The following is a 24075-nucleotide window of genomic DNA, read 5'->3' as shown; positions in this document are numbered from 1 at the left end:
ATGGTTGCAAATTTGGAAACTCTAGCAGGATTTGTTGCAGTTTGCAATGATGCAGGGATACCTTATCATGGTTACCAGTTCCATGCTACTAGAATGCCAACCAAGGTTGCTCTAAAGGTTAGTACTTAGATAATTTATTGATTTGTATATTGATTTTCATGTCATCTTCTACCATTTGAAACTGTCGAGGTTAATTTAGAAGTACTAAAACATGTACCGAAGAGCATTCTGCAAAGGATTAATGGGCTAAATGAATTCTCTAGTTTGTAGTAATGAGAAGGGAATAATAAAAGCAACTTAAAGTTTGGATGACACCTGATTGAGATATAGAATTTTGATTTATAATGATCCATGGATTCTTGATGAAAACAAACATGTAATTTGTTTTGCCATTTGTTGTTCTAGCATAACTTACATGTTTCTTTCTCATGACTTGTATGAAGGTCTTGATTGAAATATGGGAGTTCCATATCCAAAGGCAGGCGATCAAAGTTCCATTGTAAAAAATAGCGAAGTAAAATTACATGAGTGCTTATGCGCATGTTTTGATTTAATCATGTGATTTAGAATTTATCATTCTCATCTTTCTGCAATAATGAATTGTATACTAGAGTTATATTCTCTAACTTGTTGAGCCTCATTTTTGGTTTTGTATAGGTAATTGTGATTGGTGGATACATAGATCAAAGAGGTTGTCTCTTTTGTAGTTTGATTGCTATTATAAATCATTGAGTGCTATTGTTAGGGAACCTTTTGGAAAAAATCATCTCTTAGCAAAGGTTGTTATTTTCTAAAAATGTTTTGTTATTTTCCTTTTCAATCCAACGTTAAACTCTATTTATCCAGCATGTGGTATGCTTCTGTAATCTCTTAATTTTCATTATCTATATATATATATATATATATATATATATATATATATATATATATATATATATATATATATATATATATATATATATATATATATATATATATATATATATATATATATATATATATATATATATATATGTATGTATGTATGTATGTATATATATACATATATATACTAAAAATTGCTCAATTTTGTTGATATATCTTAATTTTTTTGTTTTCCCTACATGTCAATCTTAACTTGAAGAATTTGTTTTGTGTTACTTTTTATTATATCTTACTTGTAATTTGTACCATGTAACATTCTAATGTTAAGGCTTCAGATATCTTGTTAAAGGTTAACAATAAAATTTGTGACTTGAAGCAATCCACAGAGCCTCAAACCATCCTTGAGCTTACATTTGTTAGGAAGAATGGAATTACCCAGAGTATTACCAACTACCATGCCAAAGATGTAATGGAAGTCTGGGAAGCCTTCTGCACACAAGGGATGTGTATATGACATGGAAATTGGATCAAAGTTTGGAAATGGTGGTTTCATAAAACGACTAGCTCTAATTTAGACCCATGGTTCTTCCACGATTAGCTTTCTGCCTTTTGGGTTCTGAAAATAATCTATGAAGAAAACCACTGGCACAGAAATTTACCACAAGTTTATATATCAGTTTGCAACAATTTAGACCACAAGTGTTGAATAACTTGGCTAGGATACATTGAAACGACATATCAAGGCTCTTTCCTTGTAGTAATTGTTCCTGTCTTAGGTCATATTGGAATAAACTTGCACCACTAGAGAGAGTTTATTAGTTAGTGACATGAGGGTTAGTCCAAGGACCAAGACTCCTATAATTTTAATACACATAGACCATGGACACAGAAACATGATTTTTTCATATTTTCATGAACCATATGTTTGGATGGCATTATGCACATGGAACATTACCCTAAAAGTGAAACATCTCTAAAATGGAAAAATGTCTGCGAAGTGGTTTGGGTGATAAGTATTGGTTTGTCTTATAGATGCTAATCTACGAAAGGGGTGAATGCCACATGAATCAAAACAAAAAATAGGTCACATAGTTGAAGGAAACAACAATATCACCTCCTTAACCAATGGATCTAGCACATTGAAATGTCTAGGATGCTAGTAAAACTTTGACAAAAGACAATTAGTTGTAACCAACTCTTCTTTGTAGCATGTAGGTCAAGGAAAATTTCAAACACTTAATTAGGCTGACTTAATAAGGTCTCCTGCATGTAATTCCAATTTCAAACTGGAGACAAAAGTGGTCAACATGAAACTTATTCTCTAAAACTAGAGATAAAAGGTTCTTTCTCAGAATAACAAGAATTATTAGATATAAATAAGGTTTCCCCTCACGAAGAACCTTAGGAGCTAAAGAGTGGATGCCATTTAATAATAATATTCAAAATTAAGGACCATCTACTTGTACATTAAAGTGATCACATTATTCATGCAACTTGGCATGCTTTAAGAAGAAAATTTCATGTTTGGCCTTTCGAAGGTCGGATTTGTACCCTTTGATCTTTGAGGCCACTTCAGTAAGACTTTCGTGAGAATTTGGTTTCTACTGACTGAGCAAGCTACAAAAATATTGGTGTTTTCCTGGCCTCAACCTTAGTGAAAGGTTACTATGTAGTAGGCCGAGTTATCCAAGTATGCAACTTTAACAAAAAATGCATATTGTTTGTTTAAGCCTGCCCCTGAAGAAATTTTAGGTTCCTTTTCAAGTCATTACATTTGACTTGGTCAATTAAAATTTTCCTTTCCAAAACCAAAATGTAATAATGTTTCATTTGGTATATCATTTTGTTCACTTGAAGTTTAATTTTCAGTCGCTTTTAGTATGAATTATATGGAATGACAACAATAGCTTAAGCATTTCAAATCCTTTTATCACTTGAAGGCCAAGTTTATCCTTTAGGACACTTCTTATTGGGTTTTGCATGGATCCTGTAAAATATAAAAGGATATTAAAACTTTACATTACTCATATGAAACATGTTGAGGGTGTTATATATTTTCTCCATTTTAAAAGTTTATCTTTAGAATGATAGAAATGAGATGCACTAAATTTATATAGTTTATAAGCTTTTTTTATCCATAAGAATATGCATTTCATAGGAGAGGAAATGTGTATGCTTTACCAAAATATGGATCAAGAACATGCATATAAAATATTCCTAATTTCAATGTTTAAGTTTTTCAAGCACCCAAATTGGCTACAACCATGAATTTTAGTCCTTCTGTAGGCCTTTAAGCTTTAGGAATAGGGGACTTGTGAAAACAATTCAATAGATTCTGCACAAAATATATCTTAATAGACATTGCAATTGTGCATTGATCTCCTGTAATGTTCGAGCATATATAATTTAGTCAGTATTCCCTTCAACTTTACCATAGTACACATTTTTTCAAACAAAGATAATCACAAAACTACAAGTTTCTTATTAGGGATAGGATGCAATGAAATACTGTGACTTACGAGAGAGAAATTGGCAAATCAGAAATTCTTGTTAAACTAAACAAGGGATAATTTGTGGTTCATATCCTTAATAATCCTTGTAAAATTCAAATTCTAGGCAAGAAATTTTGACTTAACTCCATGTTGTCAACACTTATGACTTAGTCTTTGAAAAATTGGGAGCATTTTGTGACCAATAACACAACAATATTTATATTTATTTGTTTGTTTTTAAGACTAGCTACTTTTGTTCAGGTGCAACAAGTTCTTCCTGCTCCAATCTAGGAGTATTACAATTATTGTAGCCAAATTTTAATATTCAAATCATAATTGCATATTCCCTTTACTTCTGGGTGTAGTATATCTTATATCTAGACATATCAGTGTTACTTAATATGAATAGATTTAATGGTTGGATAATATTGCTATGGGAATGATCATAGAAAAACTATTATGATACAAACATGGGAAACAATATTCAAAAGATATCAAGATCGTGGATATCGAGTGGGTTGATATTTTTTCATTTCCTTCCTTAATTTGTATGTTTCACCAACAAAACAGTTTAGGATACCTTTGTTTGGTGATATCAATGCCTATATTTTTTGCAGGGTGTTGTGGAAAATCTACTAGAAATGAGCGCTTTTCAACAAATTGTAGATAGAACAATTGTACAATTGGACCGTGAATCGAGGGAATTATTCTTGATGAAGCTTCACGAAATGAGTTCGAAGGCTCTAAGTTGTTTGAGCCTAGCATACAAGGAAGAATTGGGAATGATTATAGAAAAACTATTATGATATACAAGATCGTGGATATCGAGTGGGTTGATATTTTTGAATTTCCTTTCTTAACTTGTATGTTTCACTAGAAAAACAATTCAGGATACCTTTTTTCAGTGATATCAATGTCTAGATTTTTGCAGGGTGTTGTGGAAAATCTACTGTAAATGAGCACTTTTCAACAACTTGTAGATAGAACAATTGTTGAATTGGGCCAAGCATCGAGGGAATTATTCTTGATGCTCCATGAAATAAGTTCGAAGGCTCCACGTTGTTTGGTTCTGGCATACAAGGATGAATTGGGAGAGCTCAATGACTATTGTTACACAGTAATTTATCACTGCCTTCCTGTCAGTCACCCTGCTGTGTCCAAGAAGTCACAATCACTAAGTGTTTGATCCCTGAACTGGCTAAAAACCCATTTTTCCAAAGTTTTGTGCATCAGCGCGTCTGTTCCTAAAATAACCGCGATGACCAGCGCCCCACAGTCTATTTCGTGCGCTGCCATCGCGGAAGAACATCACTTTTCCGCGATGACGCACAGCGCGGCTTTCACGTGTCCTTCCGCGCTGACATGGCTTGTTCAGTTGTTGTCATGTGCTGACAGCGCGGCAGTCTCCATATAATCCGCGCTGATCCAGTTTGGGCGAATTTGTTCAAACAACCAGCCTTCCAGATCTCTCCAGGCTTGGTTGTTAGCTTTGTGAATGTCGACTTCCTTCTATGGCATGTCTGTTCGACCTTTTGCAACTACTCCCCTTGAAGATAAGCTCATCCTTCCACCTTTTTAGGAGACTCCTTCTCCTATATAAACTTCCACCATTACCATGAGCAGCTGGTTAGAAAATAGCTAGACTTAGCTTGGATTATACAAGAGCTTGTAGTGCTCAGATTGCTGCTATAGGTGTGGTGTGTTAGGAGTGGAAGTGATTGATTGCTTTGGGAAGTTTGTTTGTGACATTTGTGTGAGAGAGAGAGACTAGTTTGTCTTGGGAGAACCATCCTCAAAGGTGAATGCTTGAGATACATGCTGACTGATCCCTCCTGAGAAGTTTATCGACGTCAGAACATTTGGTTGTACTCTTCTCTATTCTGATTAATAATAGATGACTGCTATTATTGTTCCATTCTCGTTTGTTTATGCAATGGATAAATGTGAATTATGTCTTTTCTGACTGGCATATAGTTACTTTTACTAGATTTCACGCTTGCGTTTGCTTTCCCTTCGTGTGTGCAGGTGTCCGTTCGCGGGGATCGCGGAAGACTATGACCAGCTGAAGCGAAGGAGCAAGGGAAACATCCCCTCGTCAAACGACAGCGCAGGAATCCAAGTAGGTGCTCTTTACTTCTTGTCTAATTGTAACTAGGAACATGCGTGGCAGCATTGTGTGATTGTTGCTAGACCCCTGTTGGGCTAGTAGGGATCGCCTCTATCCGTAGAGGGGATTTACCTTCTCAACAATTTGGCGACTCCGCTGGGGATCAGCCTTTTTGTTTTTTGAGTCCACTTTTGTGTTTGGCTTTGATTGATCTCTTTGTGGGTTTTTGGGATTGTCTTTTGTGGCTTATGAACTTTCTGGGTGTTTCTGGAAAGCGTCTTTATTATTAAAAAGCTCCTGCCTTTGGTTTGGGAAGTTTTTGTTTTGGCTTTCCTTGTTTTTTACTCCCAGCGCGTTTTATTTCGGAACAGTCGCGCTGACATCGCGGCCCTGTTCTTTTGGTTTTCTCTTCATCGCGCCTGTACGTCTAACAGTCGCGCTGACCTCGTTTTCAAGGGCAGCGCGCTTTATTCGTGTTCTTCCGCGCTGACATCGCGCCCCCTCTTCTTTGCGATTTCGGTCATCGCGTCTGTGTGTCTTATATCCGCGCTGACCTCGTTTGTCCTAGGGCAGCGCGCTTTTTCCCTGACTTTCCGCGCTGACGTCGCAAAGTTGCTGAAGGCCTCCCCCTGTCAGCGCAAAGTTGCTGAAGGCTACCCGCGCTGAGCCTGAAAAACTTTTTTTTGTCCAATTTGACCTCCTGAACCTCTTGCTGTGACTTTTCCCTGCTTCTCCCCACTTGTCTGATGACTTGTTTTTCACTCTCTGAACTTTGAACTGTTTGATTACGAAGCTCAACTCCATAGGGTTTCGTTTTGCTTGGTTTTAAGTTTGCAAACAACTTCCCTTCTAGCTGCTTGGTTCACGTTTTCGTCCTGACTTTCGCGATTACTGGATTGTGTTTGAGTCTCTAATTGACTGGTTGCAACTCTGGTCCATCGGATGTTTGCTTTTCTCTATTTGATTTCACGCTCTGAACCCTAGGACATCTAGCGGCCGTGTGTGTGTCAAGCCTCCCGCAAGGATCCCTGTTTGCTTGATTGACCAGCTCGTTCTAGACTCGCTTTTCGCATTTTTTCAGTGATTGTTAGAGTGTATTGGTTTGTGCTTCCAAGTGATCTTTTCCGCTTCCTCCTTGCTTGCAATCCTTGCTTGTTTTGCAGAGCTTAGATCACATAGCTCGTGCATTGCCTTGTTTCCTTTTGATTTCGAGACTTTGGTTGAGTGTTTTGGGAACTTCGTGTGCTCTCATTAAGTAGTTTACTTGGTGTTCAAGTTCCTCCAAATTCCTTTAGGTGTGTTATGTCACTAAAAGAAAATGAATTAGTAGCTTATTTTAAAATTCGAGAAGGAAAAGAACATTTCATTGATTTCCATTTTCAAAAGAAAAGTTTCCTTTCCTCGCTTTAGTTGCATTTAGCTACTTGTTTGTTTGTTTTCGTTTTGTTTAAAAAATTCTTTGCCCTCTCATAGCTAGAATTCATCGAATGAAACGAAATTCTTTTGCATATAGATTGCATCTAAGTAATTGTGAGCGAACATACGATAGAGCTTGAAATCGAAACTTAATCTCAAGATCAACTATAAAATGAACCAAATGAATCTAAAAACGCATTGGAACTAAACGCAAATATTTAGAGGTCTAGGTTAGAGACGTGTTCCGGCGTCTTAAAACATAGTCACTGTTGTTTCACATTGGGTTGGGTGATTCCTCCTTCTGTGACTCGATAGTGGTCTAATACGGACTGCGCTCCCACGTACCGTCGAGTATATAGGGAGACCCCACTAGGCTTTTATCCTTTATCCATAGGAAGCCGAGTCGGCCGCCCTACAATTCGCAATGCAGTGAACACAGCATTCACAAAGATTGACCACCCGTACCCTAAAAAGTATTCTGTGGTTTTGCGAAGAGTTTGGCACACCCTCTACCTAGAGTTCCAGAGCAGTCACTTTTGATCCTTTTCGGACTCCCTAAACGAAAAGGTGCCTGTGAGCGTCTTGTCACTTCGTGCTCATTAAACATTCGAAGGAGACTGGAGTCATCTTTTTCCTTTTCTCGACTCCTGAAATATGAAAAGGTCAAGTTTGGTCCTTGCGTCTTAAAAAATTAATTTGGCCACGATAACATCTCCTTTTTAGGTCTTGTGTGCGATAGTTTTGAGTAGGCTTTTATCGATAGTTTCCTTTAAGAGTTCTAAGGGGTCTGGTCATCCTGGCTGACCCATCACCTCCCGGTACAAGTGACTTAGGTTCTCAATCCTCTGTTGCTCCCGAGGTACCAGTTGAAGGCGGTACTCTTCCCATTGTTCCGAGTATCCAGCCTATTAACGTACGGTCCCCAGGCAACCCAGATTACTTGGAGGATTGGAATCCCGTCTGGGAAGAAGATTGGGATACCCCCCAAACCCCCCGTACCCCTTTAGGTATGTCATCTCCAATGGAGGGGGCAGCTTCCAGCACGGGTGAGACACCCGCAGTCACAGATATCGAGACACCCGCGGTCACAGACATTGAGACCCCGATCCCGTCTTCATCCCCCCTCCCTCCACGATATCAATCGCTAAGGGATAGGTATGATGCTAGAACAACTTCTACCACCATATGGGATCCTTCTCTCGCGGCCTCGATTGGCCCTTTTGTTTCACAGCCTCTTTTCCCACCCCTCACCTCAGAACTCAACCCGATCGTCACCTCAGTTCCCGCTCAACCTACTGTTTGTGTAGCACGTTCGACTCCGGTCGTCAGTGCTGCGCCGATTCCCTCGTCTGAAGTTCCTCAAGCTGGTTCTTTTGTTGGAGGCATTCCAGGATCAGGACCGTATGATGCTTATGGGGAACCTATAACAGACCCAGATTACGATGGTCCTGTTTTCTTCTTCGATGCAAATGGTGAGTTCCTTGAGGAAATCTCAGGTCTCCCTCGTCACCCCTTCGAAGAGAACGAGGAATCTTTGAATGTCAGGTATGACCACACTACTAAGTACTTCGGAAACCGAGACCCTCCTCGGCAGCCCATAGGACCACCCAATCAGGACCCGTCATTCTACGTGCAGCCCCCTCAAGGGCAACCATTATATGGCCTGCCTGACCCAGGACAATCTGGGCACCCACAAGGTCAACCTTACCAGGAACAACCTATGGACATGGGAGGTCCGCCATACCCATATCAGAATCAACCTACTGGGCAGCCAGAGCAACCATCTTTTCAAGATCAGCTTGGTTTCCAGCCAGGGTACCCCCCTGGACCAACTGGCTCAGTTTACAATCCCTCAAATCAACCAGCCGTCCAGCAAGGGTATCCTTATGGCCAGGGTGGACAACCCTATATTCAATAGGGCCCACCTACCCCTCGAAACGCAAACCCTTCTGGGCAAGGGGGGCAACCCTCTGCCCAGCCTATATACCAAAGAGGGCAGCCTGCCGTACAGCAAGCCCAACCCTCTTCCCAACCCGGTTACAGTGGGGGACAAACGGGCCAACCGTCTATACAGCCAAATCAAACCGGGGCCTACCCTCACCGTCAACCTGGACAAGCTGGCCAGCCTCAGCGTCAACCAGCTATCCAACCAATTCGACCACCCGTTCCGCGAAGACAGCCCTTGGTGACACATGGACAACCTGGCGTTCAGCAAGGCTATCCTGCTGGCCAACCAGGTCCATCTCGAATCCGACCAAGTCAACCTTCGGGACGTGTAGTCCAACCTCAACCGGTTCAAGGACAATACTCTGGGCCTCAGACTCAAACAGGTTATCAACCTCCATATCAAACGCAGCCTGCCTACCAGGCTCCGTATGCGACCCAGCAGTCACATGGCTACCAGCAACCCCAGGGGCAAAATCAGTATGCTCCTTACCAAAATTATCAGCGACCACAGGTCACTCCCTATCAAAATTATCAATATGGTCAACCTGGTGGGCAAGCTGCTAATTCATGGGGAGCTGGGGGGCAAACACAGGGACAGTCGTCCGCACACGGACAAAACTCCTACGGACAAACTCCCTATGTGCCAGGTCCTTTCGGACCAGGTCCGTCGGGACAAAATTCCTATGCGGCCGGTCCTTTCGGGCCAGGTCCGTCTGGACAAAGTTCGTGGGGGCAACCCCAATCTGGGTGGAACCCTAATATCGCCTCGAACCCTCAGCCACAGATGTCCTTCAACCCGCAGCTACCATTTTTGGCTACGTTGGAACTTCCCGATGTGTCCAAGTTAACAAATGATCCTATTTTGCATAACTCATGGTGGCCACCGGTTCCGACCAAAATACCAGGTGACTGTCCAAAGTTCGACGGCAAAGCCGGAGAGGATCCTCAAGCCCACGTAATGACCTATCACCTCTGGTGTTCATCTAACTCATGGCTTGATGATTCTATCCGACTGCGCCTCTTCCAGAGGACCCTCACTGGTTCAGCCGCAAAATGGTACATCGAACTTCATCGCGGTATGTTTTCAGACTTTAACTCGTTGGCTATGGCCTTTCTTACTCATTTTCAGTTACCCATTCGGTACGAGACTGGGACCCATTTGCTCACGTCTCTAAAACAGGATACGGCAACGCACATCTCTGATCATATACATGAATGGAGAAGGCGCCGTCGTTTGATTAAATTTTGGATTCCCGATCAACTCCTGACCGACTGGTTTACCACGTCCTTTGTTCCTAAAATTGCCAAAGATATTGCAATGGGGGCGTGTGTAACTGAAGAGCAAGCGATTGCGCGAGCTCAATACCTTGACTTAGTATATTCTCAGTCAGGTACTTTGTATGACTATTTGCCAGATGCCCCGAGGCACGGACAAACCAAAGCTCCACCGAAACCGTCTGTGGATGGAGTTATTGGCTCCGTGAATTCACCAAGTAAGAAATCAACCGCAAACTCTGGGAAGCAGAAACAAAACGCCTCTAACGAGAATGCTTCTCAGAGCCCATCTATTCCTGGGAATACCTCCGAGGTAAATGCCGTTCAGTCCACCGCGGCAGACAAATCCTCGAAAGGCAAAAAGAAAGGAAAGGCCAAAGAAAAATCCGGACAACCTAAGCAAAATTCTCCTAAACCTCCCACCGAGGACGGAGCCAAGCGGAAGCCTAAGTATCCCTGCCTCATTTGCGAGGAGGATCACTACACCAAGGACTGCCCTAGGCGGTCCGAGGTTAGTCGGCTTTTAAAAGGCGCTTCAGGGTCCCCCGCCGTCCTTAAAGAGCCTTTCCCATCCCAGCAGACGCATCAGGTGGCCGACCCTTCTCAATCCTCTTCCTCGTTCGGTTCTCAAGTATTCATGGCAGGAACCATCCCTGTCCACGTCACGACTCGAACGAAAGAATATCCATCTTCAGCCGGGAAGGAGCCGGAGGTCCCCTCCAGCGCTCCCGCGTCTAGTTCTGGCCCTCTTCACATTGAACGGCCCAGCACCGAGACGATCCCCCGACCCCCTCCCAAAGGTGTACTCAGGAAGTCATCTTATAACCCCAATGCTCGTGCCGCACAGCATTATAGCATTGTCGAGGACTTAGCTCAGGCTCCGTCTGCTATGTCCGCGTTAGAAGTCCTCCAGAGCTGCCCCTCCCAGAGGAAGTCCCTGCTATCAGCAATTGGTGGCATCGACCCGGCAGATTCGGATCTCATTTCTTTCGACCTCGAAGGTTTCACGCAGAGATTACCTCATCAGGTGGCCTTCCTTATACAAGTTCTCATCAAAGGCAAGACGATTCACCGTACTGTCATTGATGAAGGAGCCTCAACCTGCATCATGTCGGTTGCTTGTTGGAAGGCTCTTGGTTCGCCTGCTCTGAGCCAGTCTCCCACCACCCTAGAGGCGTTCGATGGAAGAGAATCTCGTCCACTTGGTATCCTCCCACGTTTACCTATCTCTTTAGAAGGGAAAACTGTAGAAGTCGAGGTTGAAGTCGTTGACGCTAATCTCACTTACAACCTCCTTCTAGGACGAAGCTGGACTTATGCCATGCAGGCCGTGGCTTCCTCTTTATTCCGTGTCGTTCGCTTTCCCCATCAAGGAAAAATCGTCACGGTGGACCAGCTGTCCTTTTTTGCTTCCTCTTCTGAAGGGAATGTACCATTCGTGGAGCATACCTTCAAATCGCTCGAGAGTGTGGGTGCCGGATTATTTAAAGATCCCTCCTTGATGGGAGTCTTTCCCCTCCCACCTCCAAATCTCGCCTCCGTTAACATGATCAGGACGCATTCTGATCCATGGGTTCTCCCTCCCGTGAATCAAGAAGACTCATGGGGCGAGATGATGCCGTTGAGCCCAGCCGAGCTCAACTACATCGAAATAGTTGCTGCATCGGCTTCAAACTCCGGACCTGCTTTTCCAAGCAGCGTTCCCGATTCACCTCAAACCTTCCCCTGGTTGGGAGAGAAGGCCACCTCGGACCCCCTGAAAGAATCATTCCCATCCGACGAGGCTATTATCGAGACTATGTCTCCCGAAGAGCTCCCTTGGTTTGATCACCACCATCGCTCTTCGTTCCTCCCTCCTTATTCGGAAATGGCCACGTGTCTCGGAAAGTTTGCTTCATGTCTCCCACATGTCCCTCTCCAAACACCTATCCAGTTATATCAAGTGTCCTCGGAAGGGAACATGGGTAACATTACACAAACTTTGGCTATCGACATCTCTGTCAAAACAGGAGTTGTCGAAAATATTCATATTGGAGTCACATGTACTCCCGAGGAAATTCAAATCTACACAGATCTATTTCGTGAATTTCGTGATGTTTTCGCATGGTCTTACGAAGAAATGCCCGGCATTGACCCCAGTATCGTGGAGCACGAAATCCCTACCTATCCCGGGGCTAAGCCTGTTCGTCAGCGTTTACGCCCGGTGCACCCTCGAAAGGCTGCAGCCATCAAGGCCGAAGTTGAAAAGCTTTTTCGAGCTGGTTTCATTTATGCCATTCCCCTCACAGAATGGGTATCTAATATAGTTCCTGTCAATAAAAAACAGGGCACTATTCGGGTTTGTGTTGACTATCGCGATATCAATCGCGCCTGTCCAAAAGATAACTTCCCTACGCCTTTTATTGATCAGCTTATCGATGATTGCGCAGGAAGCGAAATTTATTCGTTCATGGACGGCTTTTCTGGTTACAACCAGATCAACATAGCCCCCGCAGACCAGCACAAGACCGCTTTCATTTGTCCTTGGGGCACCTTCGCTTACAAGAAGCTACCTTTCGGTCTTAAAAATGCCGGTGCCACTTTCCAGCGTGCGATGTCGTATGCTTTCCATGATATCCGAAACATCGTACAACCTTACCTGGATGATCTACCCGCTCATTCAGCTAAACGTCAAGACCATCCATCTCATTTACGCGAAATCTTCCTTCGCTGTCGACACTACCGTATTCGACTCAATCCGCATAAGTGTGTCTTCTGCGTGGAATCTGGCCGACTACTCGGGTTTATCGTCTCCCGAGAAGGCATCCGTTTGGATCCCCTTAAAGTCGAGGCCATTGTGAATCTTCCTCCCCCTGCCACTCTACAGCAATTACAAAGCTTGCAGGGAAAAGCTAATTTTCTCAGACGATTCATCCCAAATTATGCCGAGGTGGCCAAGGGTTTCACGCGATTACTAAAGCGAGACACGCCCTTTCATTGGGACGCTATCGCTCAGCAATCTTTTGAGCATCTTAAAGACCTTCTGGTCTCAGCTCCGCTCCTAAGACCTCCAAATTACCACCGTGACTACACCCTTTATCTGGCCGCCGCCGATACCACCATCGGCATGGTTTTAGTGCAAGATGATGACGATGGCTCAGAGCACGTTGTATACTATCTTAGTCGCAACCTCCTTGATACGGAGACTCGCTATGCATATGTCGAAAAGTTGGCATTGGCTGCTGTATGTGCCGTCCAACGTTTCCGTCATTACATCCTGTTGCGCACGACGACCGTGATCTCTGACTGCAACCCCATGACCTATATTTTATCACGTCAGTTGCTGGGGGGCAAATACTCGAAGTGGATCGTAATTCTCCAAGAGTTCGACTTGGAATTTACTGCCGCCAAGTCCAAGAAATCACTGGTCTTTGCTGAACTGCTCTGTTCCTTACCATCTCAATCTGCACCATCTCATTTAGAGGAGCAAATTCCGGATGAAACACTCTTTCTCATCAGCACTCTCGACCCATGGTACGGGGACATCATTGTATATTTACAAACGTCTTCGTTTCGTCCCAATACATCAAAGGAAGCCCGACGACGGATACGTCATCAGGCTCAACCGTATCGCATTTTGGGCGACACCCTGTACCGCCTCGGCGTCGATTCCCTTCTTCGCCGATGCTTAACTCTCGAGGAAGCTGAGCGAGTCATGAATGACTGCCACTCCGGCGCTTGTGGTGGCCACATGTCCGGATACGCTACCGCTCAAAAGATCCTCCGCGCTGGTTATTTCTGGCCCTCTATATTCAAGGATTGTATCCTTGCTGTACGCGCATGCCATGAATGCCAGGTTTACCACCGGAAGATGCGTGCACCTGTTGCACCACTGCACCCTGTTGTAACCGTAGGTCCATTTGCCAAATGGGGCATCGATTATACGTCCTGTAACCCTCGTTCGGCCGGGGGGCATGGGTACATTATCGTTGCCGTGGATTATTTCACCAAGTGGGCCGAAGCAATGCCTACATTAAACGAAGACGGTCACACAGCGGCGCAGTTTCTATTCAATCATATCATTACTCGCTTCGGAGTCCCTCAGGCTATCGTTACAGATCATGGAAAGCATTTCCGAAATCATATGATGACAGAGTTAACAAACCAGTTAGGCTTGCGTCAAGATAGTTCGTCACCCTACTATCCTCAATCTAACGGTCAAGTTGAAGCTGTGAACAAAGTCTTGATCACCATGCTTCAACGCACCGTCAATACGCACAAGTCAAACTGGCATCTAATGCTTTTCCCAGCCTTGTGGGCCTACCGGACTTCTGTGAAGGATGCCACCGGTTTCACCCCGTTTCAACTAGTCTATGGACTGGAGGCTACCCTTCCCGTCGAATGTGAAATTCCTTCATTAAAATTAGCTGTCGAGTTGCTTCCCAACACCACTTCGGTGGAGGAACGACTTCTTTACCTAGAACGGTTAGACGAGACTCGTCGTTTGGCCTCTCTAGCTATCGAAGCGCAGAAGAAGAGAGTCAAGGCTCACTTCGATCAAAATATTCATCCCCGTTCCTTTGTTGAGGGAGATTTAGTACTGCTCTACGATCAAGCTAAGGATAAGCTGGGGGCAGGAAAACTCGAATCCATGTGGTTAGGCCCCTACATCGTGAAACGTGTTTTACAAAAGGGCGCATATGAGTTGATTGATTATGAAGGGAATCCTCTTGACAAGCCCCGAAATGGGCTCTATCTGAAGAAGTACTATGCATAACTGCTCACAGTCACTTTGTATATACGTGTGTTTTTGAGTTTTTACTGCATGAGTTTCTTTTGCTTTGGTGTGAAGGCGTGTTTTTGCCCCTTATTATGCTTTCTCTTTCCTGCGCAGATGTCTCGTACTCCTTATGTTGGTTTCGCTGATGGTGCCTGCCGTAGTACTTGTAATTTGTCTTCGGCAGCGTGGGTGATCTACGATCCTCACGGGGAGTTGATAAACCTACAGGGTGTGTGCCTAGGTCGTACCACTAACAATGTTGCCGAGTACAGTGCTGTAATAGAATTGCTTGCCGAAGCAGTTGACCTCGGCATCCGAGAGCTAGTGGTAAACCTGGACTCCCAGTTGGTGGTCCATCAACTAAACAGGCAATATTCCGTCAGAGACCAGCGCATATTAAGGTTATACCTACGTGTGAGATTGTTAGAACGGAGTTTTGATTTCATTACTTATCAGCATATTCCAAGACGATTAAATACGTTGACTGATGCATTGGCAAATCGTGTATTAGACAGACATTTGCGAAACAGATGAACATCATACAAAGAAGGAAAGAACAGCATAGTAAGACCATAAGCATATGTAAATAAATCATTCCAAGCATAGTTTGCACGTGTGTTTTTAAGCTTGCATTAAACATATAAAATCCATGAGTCAAGTGTCATGCAAATCCATACATAAGATCACAAATTGTACTGAACGAACGCATAACACAAGATAACACATCATCACATGTAACAACGACTCATCCAAAAACCGGTATGTATATATATATATATCGTGTGGCGCACTGAGGCGCTCAAAAATAGAAGTACGTGTCCAAAAATCTCAGTACATCCGAGTCATAATGTCTCAAAATAAACAGTGGAAATAAAACCTAGGTGACTAATCGGCTGGGTGGTGCTCTCTGTAGTACACGGCCGCTCGTGCTACCCGCCTCAGAAGGCGGTGCACTCTGGGTTCCACACCCACTGTGTGGATCTGATGCTCCACAGGGACCTCCTCAACCCCCTGGAAATCCGGTACCCCCTCCAGCAACCCCTCAAGGTTGCGAGCCACAACCTCTGGCGTGTTGGCCTCTGGAGGGGCTAAGGCCAAAGCTCCGGCTCCTGGGCCCTCTCTCCGTGCCGTGACAGCCAGGCCAATCGGTCTAGTAGGCCCTACATCTGCGTGACAAGACATTTATTAGGACATGTACATAATAGAAAAAAATATACAAAACTCAAAAAGACAAAAAGTGTCATACCTGCATCATCCCACTGTTCACCCGGAGGCAGCACCAAGTCAGGATCATTGCGGAAATCCATCCCTGCATATGGCCAATCCTGTACGAAGATCTCCTGTTGGTCCAACCAGTCTCTGAAATATACCCCCCAGCTATGTGGTCGGCCACCACCCCCACGTGGCATAATCCGAGCCCATCGAGTGGCCCTCGTCTCTCGAGGATCTCTGGGGGCATCCACAGCCATAGACTGCAGCCGCATGGCTGGTACTCGCTCCAGAATAAGCGGGACCAGGATCGATCCATACCCGAACTGCTTCGTCTCTCCGCGACGGCAGTTGCTCAACTGCCTTTTCATATTGTTGCACACTGCAGTGCACCAGTCGAACACGGTAGGCTCGAGACACTCGAGGGCTAGTAGGAGATGAGTCTTGGACGCCTCATGGTTCGCCATGCTGCCCGCTGCCCGGGTCACCATGAACAGGATGGTGCGCAACACTATGTCTCTCACTGTGGGGATCGAGCACTTCCCACTCCGCGTCTTTACTGCCCCTGGGCAAACCTCAGCCATTAAGTCATCCAGGGTACCACCGCTAGGTCGCTGCCCCTCTAAGATGGGCCTCCCACCTCGGCGCGACAGCCCAGTCAAGAAGAAGATGTCCATATGATCGAACTCGATGTCGTGACCGCGGATGGTGAATTTTTGGTCCACCGGGTTCCATGCCCTGATCAGCAGCTCCAGCAAATCATGTTGGGCCCTTAGACGCGGCGTCAGGAAGAATTTCATGAATCCACACGCCCGCATGGCGTTGCAACAATTTACGTCTCCCCAAGCAGCCACATCCTCCACATCGTGAACTCTCTCTTGCCATTGAAAAGCCATGATGTCCTGCATGAACAATAAAACCGATCAGAAGTGCTTCCAGGAAAAAATTCACGTTCATTTTCAAAGAAACAAAATTTTTCCGCGCCAGCGCGACTGTTTTAGAAACAGCCGCGCTGACAATGGCAGCTCTTTGTTAAAAATGCGAGGTCAGCGCGGAAGAACACGCCTTTTCCGCGCTGACCCGAAGTTGGTTACATTGCCTATTTTTCGATCAGCGCGACCCCGTGGGCAATTTCCGCGCTGACCGAGGGCGCACCCATGCAAATAAAAAATGCCCAATTGGGCCTATCCGACCGTTAAAAAACTCCTAAAATGAACCAGAATGCAGGGCAAAGGAATGGGAACCTACCTGGAAGAAGCAGATCTGAAAATGGTCTCCGGATGGGCTGGAAATCGCTCCGTCAACTTTTGGCTTCTCCACGTTCTTCGCACTCCAAATAGTAAAATGGTAAAAATGACTTATTACCTCCCCCTATTTATAGTAAAAACTCCTAAATTACCATATTTTTTGAGTTTTTACCATTTTTTGCCATAAAACTAGCCTTGGTTCTGTTTTCAAGCATGTTTCAAAATGTTTTTACGTATATCGAATGGATTTATGCGGGTAGTGCCCTTGTGCAGGTACAGGTATCGCAGCTTGGTCATGACAGTCCACGATTCATGTGATTCCCAAAGTGTCGTCTCTAAGCTCTTCTCCGACGTTAAACAAGAGAAGATGGCCGAGCTCCCTTTCAGCTCGTTAAAGGGAACGAAAGGCGGTCGTTTTTAAGCTCTTTTTCCGACCGTTAAACCAAAAAGATCGCCGGGTGCTTGTCGTTTCGCACTCGATATTGGCTCTAAAACGACGTGTCTTCGACCACTTTTTTACTTTTTCCGGTCGGCGACACTATTTATGAAAAGTACTCCTCGGTTGTAATGACCGGGCGGTTCTTTCGAGCACAGTTTTATACTTTTTCGGGCTCGAGAGACACAACTGTACGAAAAAGGACCCCCCTGGAGCCTCCTTTTCCGCATTCTTTTCAGACTCTCGAAACAAGAAAAGAAGCCGAGTTTTTCCTTTGTCAGGCTCGTTAAACACTTAATGACATCGGATATTGTCAACATGACACACATCAAGCATATGTTACCCCCGTCAAGCTTGTCGTCCAAAAATAATCGGGGTACCTGCCTGCAAAGGTGGGGAAAATGGAACTTTGATTACAGTCGTCTCGGCAGTACGTCGCTCTTGAACACGGCACTCCGCTGTTTCGTGTCTGGGTGGGGTCATCTCATCTCGTTTTCACTAACCTCCATGGGTTTGGGACATCCTATTTGACCTCTCATCTGTTTATTGCCATCATCATCCTACCCGCTGCTCATTTGATGTCAAGTACTGCCAAATCCGTTATAGTGCCGTTATGTGTTCAAGAGAAGTTGTCCTCTGCCACAAAGCAACCTCGTTCGCTATCTCATCACAAATTATTATACCTCTGTCTCGTGTCGCTGATGTGGGAATCATTATGGCCCACCTTCGATCAAGGCCACTTCTCGTCGACTTCAACTCATTATCCGAGAAAGTGACTTAGAGACTCCTTCCAGGTGCCTTGGAGCCTGCATGCCTCAATGGCAGGTTCCTCGTGTTCGACGCAAGGTTTACATCATTGACCTACGATCGAATGATTCCGTGGGTGTTCGACACCAACTCATTGATTCACACGCTACGGATTGTACCTATAGTACCTTGAGGGCCATTGTCATTATTGGTGGTACCTCTCGCGTCTGTTAACGGTTCTCATCATTGACCGGTAATCAGGCGATGTTCATACATGTTCGACTCCAACCCCTGTATTCACATGTGTGGACCTGTACTCTGTTCGGGTCGAGATGGAGCGCAAGACCCTGGATCCTTGCTCGCTGTGGTCCAGGCTGCGATTTTGTGGATGATCATTACATGACTCATCGATGGATGGCTGCGCCCATACCTGAGTCTTCATGGATGGCTGCGACCATACCTTGTCTTTATTATGGTCTCTTTAGCTGGGTGGCTGCGTCCATACCATAGACCAGTCTTGCATGTCTTTTGGATGGCTGCGCCCATACCTAGACTGCGTGTACATGATTGTCAGAGATTTTTCGGTACTTCCTGGTGGTGTTCCAGTTCGGCGTGTGTTGTAAAGCATTTCACCCCTCCCACTCTCTCGGTCTTCATGCTTTAGGGGGCATCTGTTACACAGTAATTTATCACTGCCTTCCTGTCAGTCACCCTGCTGTGTCCAAGAAGTCACAATCACTAAGTGTTTGATCCCTGAACTGGCTAAAAACCCATTTTTCCAAAGTTTTGTGCATCAGCGCGTCTGTTCCTAAAATAACCGCGATGACCAGCGCCCCACAGTCTATTTCGTGCGCTGCCATCGCGGAAGAACATCACTTTTCCGCGATGACGCACAGCGCGGCTTTCACGTGTCCTTCCGCGCTGACATGGCTTGTTCAGTTGTTGTCATGTGCTGACAGCGCGGCAGTCTCCATATAATCCGCGCTGATCCAGTTTGGGCGAATTTGTTCAAACAACCAGCCTTCCAGATCTCTCCAGGCTTGGTTGTTAGCTTTGTGAATGTCGACTCCCTTCTATGGCATGTCTGTTCGACCTTTTGCAACTACTCCCCTTGAAGATAAGCTCATCCTTCCACCTTTTTAGGAGACTCCTTCTCCTATATAAACTTCCACCATTACCATGAGCAGCTGGTTAGAAAATAGCTAGACTTAGCTTGGATTATACAAGAGCTTGTAGTGCTCAGATTGCTGCTATAGGTGTGGTGTGTTAGGAGTGGAAGTGATTGATTGCTTTGGGAAGTTTGTTTGTGACATTTGTGTGAGAGAGAGAGACTAGTTTGTCTTGGGAGAACCATCCTCAAAGGTGAATGCTTGAGATACATGCTGACTGATCCCTCCTGAGAAGTTTATCGACGTCAGAACATTTGGTTGTACTCTTCTCTATTCTGATTAATAATAGATGACTGCTATTATTGTTCCATTCTCGTTTGTTTATGCAATGGATAAATGTGAATTATGTCTTTTCTGACTGGCATATAGTTACTTTTACTAGATTTCACGCTTGCGTTTGCTTTCCCTTCGTGTGTGCAGGTGTCCGTTCGCGGGGATCGCGGAAGACTATGACCAGCTGAAGCGAAGGAGCAAGGGAAACATCCCCTCGTCAAACGACAGCGCAGGAATCCAAGTAGGTGCTCTTTACTTCTTGTCTAATTGTAACTAGGAACATGCGTGGCAGCATTGTGTGATTGTTGCTAGACCCCTGTTGGGCTAGTAGGGATCGCCTCTATCCGTAGAGGGGATTTACCTTCTCAACAACTATGTTGGAGAGAAGCATCCCGCTCATATGAAATTGTTGGACCCAATGAATTATTCTAGTATTGAAAGTGACCTTCTCTTTGTTGGTTTGGTTGGATTAAGAGCAAGTTCTGACATGTTGGATTAGTGTGCCTAACTTTTTGTCTCTTACCTTTAACTCACTGTGATATTTGAATTATGGCCTATCATGGGCCTTATTATATTTATTTCTCCCCAGTTTATTCGCCTACGTCTATGTTAGGATTCCTGTTGTCATGAATATGTTGTATTATTTTCAGTGATTCTCCTAACATTGACTTACTTGAAACTAACAAGATCCTCCTTGTGAAGAAGTTCACAAGGCAATATAGGATTTTCGAGACATAGGTATTCAAGTAATGGTGATTACTGGTGATAACAAGTCCATAGTTGAAGCCATATGTCGGGAAGTTGGTGTCTTCCATGAAGGAGAGGATCTAAGTGATAAAAGTGTTACTGGAAGAGAATTGATGGTACTATCTGTGGATAAGCATGTTGAAATCTTCGCAAAACCTGGTGGTCAAGTTTTCTGTTTTCTGTTGAGAAAAACCAAAGCATAAATAGGATATAGTTTGAATGCTCAAAGAAGCTGGAAAAGTGGTGGCAATGATTGGAGATGGTGTTAATGATGCACCTACCTTGAAGCTTGCAGAAATTGGAATTTCCATGCGAATTGTTGGAACAAAGGTATGCTAGTGTTCTCTTTCAGAGGATTTTCTATTTGTTTCATTTTGTCTTTAGCCATTCACCCACTTCTTTATTAGTTGTTTTCTTTGCCACAATATCTTAATTAATTAGTTTCATCCCTAGTAGTGTTAGGCATTAACTTCTAATGTATATGAGATAGGGTACTGACAAAAGATGCAATTGGATTTAAAAAATGTTAGGTTCTAACATCTGATGTATATGAGCTAACATATGCATTGTTGATTGGAAAAATGTAACTATATCATCTCTGTATTGGGGAATTCTTGGCACTATCACTTGTGTAGTTATATGGCTTTTGGAATCCTATTCTATAACATGTCATGTTTATTTCCAACAGAGTCAGGGTAAGTGTTTTTTCTTCTGTATTCATTCGAACTCATAGTGGGCAACTAAAATAAACTAATAAAGAAAAAACTTTATGGCCGTATGAAAGCAATGTGCGTTGCGTCTAGTTAAATGGATGGATCATTGGTGGCAAAGTCATATAAATATCAAGAAATGAACCCAAACATATCAGAAATTCAAGCTTGGAGCAATAATGGCCATTAAGAAGCAAAGGAGACTACTGTCAGATACTCTAATTAACAACACCTTTCCAAATTGAAAATTTTCCACAATGCAAATTTTTTGACTTCCAAGCTTACTAAGAATTTTAAAATACATAAGTTTGCCTCAGAAAAGTTCCATCTAAGATATAATGACTTACATAGTTCATCTTTCATTGTTACTATCATATAATGAATTTGAGCCTTATAAGCCCTGTACATATTTCATTTGCGTTTCAGGTCGCCAAGGAAGCATCAAATATGGTTTAAACCAATGATAATTTTAGTACTATTGTTTCTTCCATTTTAGAAGGTTGTTCCATCTACAACAACATGAAAGCTTTCATAATATTTACTTTTGAAAATACAAATTTGAGATCAACTTGAAAATGTATTATTATTGATATGGTAGTTCTTGGTAGGCTCATTTTCCTGGTTTGTGGGTTTTTTTTTTCTCTTTCTAGTCTAGCATACTCCTTTGCCCTACTCTTATTTTTTTAACAATTGTTGCAGGTACATGATATCATCTAATGTGGGTGAGGTGGCTTCTATATTTATAACTGCTGCATTAGGCATTCCTTAAGGCTTTATTCCTATGCAACTTCTGTGGGTGAACTTGGTCACAGATGGTCCTCCTGCAATAGCTCTTGGATTCAATCATGATGACATAGATATAATGAAAAAACCACCAACATAGTAAAACTATTACACTTGTTAAATGAAACTTTTGGGGAAAGGTTTTCACACTTTGCAAGATAGAACTACTCATTTATAGCTAGCAAGGAGCACAAGAACTAGCAACGCCAGTCAATCTCTGACTAAATGTTTTACCTCGATTAGTAGTTGTTTTAATTAAGCTATTTGGAAGTCTTTTTTCCTACTAATACTTTCCTGGAATGAAAATTACTTGAGTTTGTGCCCACATAGGATTTTTTTTCCACTTTATAAGATATCTTTCTATTTTAAGGCATGAAATAACATCCACAACCATGAAAATACCATCAACCATAACCATCCACCAAATAAGAGTCAGCCTTATCCAACTGAAAACACCAATGCAACCAAGAAGTAGCATCTTCGAGAAAATAAAGTGTGTGTACCACCAATCCATCCAAAAATCTCCAAGGGTACTATTTGTAAACTCCATCAATGTGATGACAATCACAATATGGAACCTCATACAATATGAAGTGTAAAATAGTTGAATTTCATCTGTCTTTGAGGCCATAGAATGATTGTTAAGGATTGGGTCCTCATTAGAGGTAGTGTCCCCTAAAAAGGGATGCGAGGAGAATTCCATGGGTAGGCCAAGATGAACCATAGTTATGTCAATAAGCTGCTAGAGGGAGATTATTTTTAAAATTAGTTCCAAGTGATGTAGAATGTGTATGGTAGAGTTGATCACATAGTTATCTTGGCATTATTTTCGTTCTTAAGCTAGTCGATGAACTCGTCTTTCTAGCAATTCTAGCACATTGTCTAGTTCAAAACACCACATTAGGCTTCAACGAAGCCCTTTTTATTCTTATTAGTCCACATTGTACCATGTTCAAATTCATCGAGTATGCGGAAAATTTTTGTATGGTGATAGTTGGCCATCATGATTCCACTAGATTCTATTTCCCTAGAAACTTTCCCAAGCTTCACCCAATCTCTACCCACCATGCAATTAAACCTGCAAAAAAATTCACCTAAAAATGAGAGAGTAGGAATGTTGGCCTTGTTCCCAACTACATGCAAGGATGTTCATGGACATAGATGCTTTCATAGACACTAGAGAAGAAAATATCTGGTCAAGAGCCAAGCTTTGGGGAAACACCTACATACTAGTTTCTAGGTCCAATTGATAGGATGGAAGGTTATTCTTCCCAAATGCAAAACATGGGGATTAAAGTCCCACATTTATCATTGACACCACCATTGTACAAGTATTACCTCTCTCTACTGACCTGTAGGTAGGAAAAAATGATGAAGATTCCAATGCATAATTTCCGATTTGCATGTTGCATGATGTGTCATGGTGATGGTTGCACTCCCTTTATAAAATAATGGTTATAGGGGTAGTACAGGGATGAACTCTGCATTTATCTCACACATGCCTTCCACTAGCCTAGTTCCTTAGTTAGCTTCAACATTGCTCACTTCTTTTGATCTTGGAGAATATGAAAAAACTCTATATCCTCCATGACATGAATTTCAGATAATTGTTTTAGACGAGCCTATTCATGGGAAATGCCTTGGGAGGCTTTTGATATCAGAGAGCTTTGATTATTAACATTGAGTGCCCCACTACTGATGCTTGTAAAATTTCTTTGCCTTCCACAATGAAAAGGCCTTGGAATAAGGAACTTCCACTTCATTCCAAGGTGAGAGCTTCAACTTCATTTTCCAAACTATTGGTAAGTTCTATATTTCCATTGGGATATAGTACAATGTCCCCTGCCACCCCTAGAAAGTAGCTTCTTGTTACATAAATCATAATTTTTGGTTT

The 24075-nt window shown here is 43.3% G+C and overlaps 1 pseudogene; it reads left to right on the top strand.

Moving 5' to 3' along the window:
* Positions 1-22281, top strand: LOC149264252 (calcium-transporting ATPase 2, endoplasmic reticulum-type-like; annotated as a pseudogene).
* Positions 22282-24075: the final 1794 nt, after the last annotated feature.

The sequence above is a fragment of the Pinus tabuliformis genome, chromosome 6, assembly GCF_031772625.1.
Source record: "Pinus tabuliformis cultivar Carrire ecotype Pingquan chromosome 6, CPIR1, whole genome shotgun sequence".
NCBI classification, from domain to species: domain Eukaryota; kingdom Viridiplantae; phylum Streptophyta; class Pinopsida; order Pinales; family Pinaceae; genus Pinus; species Pinus tabuliformis.
The sequence above is the reverse complement of the archived record's forward strand: the minus strand, read 5'-3'. Positions and strand labels throughout refer to the sequence as shown.